The 3,141-nt window shown below is 47.2% G+C and overlaps 1 pseudogene; it reads right to left on the bottom strand.

The window, feature by feature from the left end:
- LOC104983930 overlaps positions 1 to 3,141 on the bottom strand; it is an 11,649-nt pseudogene that overhangs the window by 7,828 nt on the left and 680 nt on the right.

Consider the following 3,141-nt stretch of genomic DNA (forward strand, 5'->3'; position numbering starts at 1 on the left):
CTTATGAAAACTCTGCCTGGGAAACATGCACTTGGGGATGTCTATTTGTGTGTGTGTGTGTGTGTGTGTGTGTGTGTGTGTGGTGGGGGGTGGAATACTCAGGTACTTTGGAGGAAGCAGGTCATAGCTTTTATTAGATTCTCAAAAGCCCAACAGAGTGAGAAACCATTTATCAGGCCCCTCCTACATCTGTGATCTCTGCTTTCCCAGGCTGGATACCTGAAGCCCCAGACTTCCCCCCAGAGGACCCAGATCACTTTTGTCCTCTCCCCAAACACCCCACACCAGTTTGAGTCATGACTGGGCAGACCAGCTCTACTATTTACCAGATGTGTGACCTTGGCCAGGCCCTTGCTCTCTGCACTTCAGTTCCCTCATCTGTATCATGGAGCTAATCATAGTACCTGCTGTGTGAGGTTGTTGCAGGATTAAACCAGTTATTTGCAAGAAAGTGCCCAGCTCAGTCTGAAAATATGAAAGTGGGTGCTTTTTCCTCATCTCTCCCTGCTCCCAACAAAATGAACCTTGAGCTTCTCATGGGCAAAGGAGCTGCAAGTCCACACTCCAGGCCCCTCTCTGAATTAGTCACTCTGGGAATTTGTGTGTCAGCAAGGGTGCTGTCTCCCTAGGAACAGGGTCCTGAGGTGTAAGTAGTCGTCGTTCCCAAGCCAGTCCTGACTCAGCTTCTGTTGCCATGTTACCTGAATGGTGTCATAACCAAGATCTGAGCTCATCCTCCCAGATCCATAGATGATGTTGAAGGACTTGTTTGTATACCAGAAGGTGGAGGACTCTTGAGGGTTGAAGGTAATATGTGTATCTGCAGACCCAAGAGATGAGTGTCTGTCAGTTGTCAAGGGTAGAGAAGTGGGTGGGAAGGTGAGTACAAGATGGGGTGAGGGGTGGGTACTCACAACAGGCAGGACTGGAACAGTTGATGGAAGGCACCCACAGTTTAGATGAGCCAGTTTCAAAGAGGACCTGGAAATCCTTAGGGGGTGTTCCAATGGTGATGTTACCAAAATAGGCTAGCTATGGGAGCCAAAGAGGGTGGGTCAGTGCAGATCTGGCTCCCCTCAATTCCCACACTGCTGTCTCCCTCTGGGTGTCACATGTGTCCTGAGATCATCTTCCAAATGCTATGCAGCTAACAGGCTTTGCTCACAAGGGTGACTGCATTTGATCCTCCCCCCCCCCCCGCCTGTGCTCTGCAGCATGTGGGATATTAGCTTCACGATGAGGTATTGAAGCAGCACCTCCTGCACTGGAAGCCCGGAGTCATAACTACTGGACCCCCAGGGCAGTCCATTGACTTCATTTGAAAAACTCTGCAGCCTCTTCTTCAAGCCCCAGTCTGAGTGCCTCCTTCTCCATGTGGTCCTCCCAGGTCACCCCCAGGCCACTCCCTCTAAACTCAGACCACGTCCCATATACACCACACAGGTGGCCCTTCCATTTGACATGTATTTACTCTTTGCCTCTATCTAAGGATGGCCTGTGCATTCGTGAAGAAGAAGTAAGACTTTTTCTAAAGTCAATAACTATGAATATAGTGTCAGGTTATTACGTCCTCAAGTGCCTTATCGGCTCAGTACATTTTTACTATTATCATTCCTGGATCTTAAGAGGATAAACTTTCTCTGCCTGGGGTTTCACACTTGATGTACAGTTGGCTTTATCTTTTGATTGGTTATAGTTCACCCTTTATCTGTAACTCAATGGCTCACTTCTTTCAGAAAGAACAATCTCCCTCAAACTAATATCTTTGGCACAGAAATGGGTGTTCACCAGCTAGCTAATAATCCTGGGCCCAGCCAACACAGGCCAAGAGTAGAGGATGAGAGTGCCTTCTCCTCTGGGAATGGGGTCCTTGTTCCCCACCGTTTCTGCCTCCTGCAGGAGCCCCAGCCCCAACATCCCACCTGGCACCTCCAGGTGAGCCCCAGTGCTAGGCCAGAGCACCAGGGGGCGCTGTGGAGCACCATCCTCCGAATATACTCACATCCATTAAATTCTTCAGGGGTTGAGATAAGAATTTCTGGTCATGAAAGGAATTCTGGGACAGGTGGTAAGCTTGTTCCTCCAGGAAATTGTTCAGCAAGTTTGTTTTTTTTTTCCATGAGAGTTTCTCGCATGGTCTTCATCTTCATTAGAGGGATTCTTCCACCAAGCATGCAGAAAAGGAAATGAAGAAGCAGCAGTCAGCTGTCTGTGTTATAGTATGACTGCCATACCTGGTATTATAAGGGTACTGTATATTTTCCAGGCATTTTTATGTGTATCATCTTTTTATCAGAACACCATGCAAAGACCATGTCAGAGACCTCCATCTGAATACAGGTTCTGCTGTTTAATCATCAGTTCAGTCACTCAGTTGTGTCCAACTCTTTGCGACCCCATGGACTGCAGCACACCAGGCTTCCCTGTCTATCACCAACTCCTGGAGCTTGCTCAAACTCATGTCCATTGAGTCAGTGATGCCATCCAACCATCTTATCCTCTGTCATCCCCTTCTCCTGCTGCCTTCAACCTTTCCCAGGACCAGGGTCTTTTCCAATGAGTCAGTTCTTCCCGTCAGGTGGCCAAAGTATTGGAGCTTCAGCTTCAGCATCAGTCCTTCCAATGAATATTCAGGACTGATTTCCTTTAGGATTGACTTGTCAGATCTCCTTGCAGTCCAAGGGACTCTCAAGAGTCTTCTCCAACACCACAGTTCAAAAGCATCACGTGTAATCATGAGTAAGCCATATGACCATTTGGAGTCTCGGTTTCCCTTTGATAAAAAAGGTGGAATGTAATAATCCCCACTCCCAGTGTAGAATGTTTTGCATGTTAAGTAACATGATGGATGTAATGTATGTGTTATATAAGAAGTCTCAACAATGAAAGCCTTTGCTGTGGCCATCTCACTGTATCTTTCTTAAGCTTTGAGAGGGAGTTAAAAGGGGCATCAATATCCTCTTTTTTACAGGGGAGGAATTTGAAATTTAGGGAGTCTGTGACTTGGTTATGGTCACACTGCTTGTCAGAGGGAAAACAGACAAGAATTACCCCACCACGCTTTCTCCAGGGTTGAATAGAAGAGAGCGGTGAGAGAGGAAGCTAGAAGATGGGAAACAAATTAGGGAAATTAAGAGGCTA

Source organism: Bison bison, unplaced genomic scaffold (genome assembly GCF_000754665.1).
Source record: "Bison bison bison isolate TAMUID 2011002044 unplaced genomic scaffold, Bison_UMD1.0 scf7180017863691, whole genome shotgun sequence".
In the NCBI taxonomy this organism is placed as follows: Eukaryota; Metazoa; Chordata; class Mammalia; order Artiodactyla; family Bovidae; genus Bison; species Bison bison.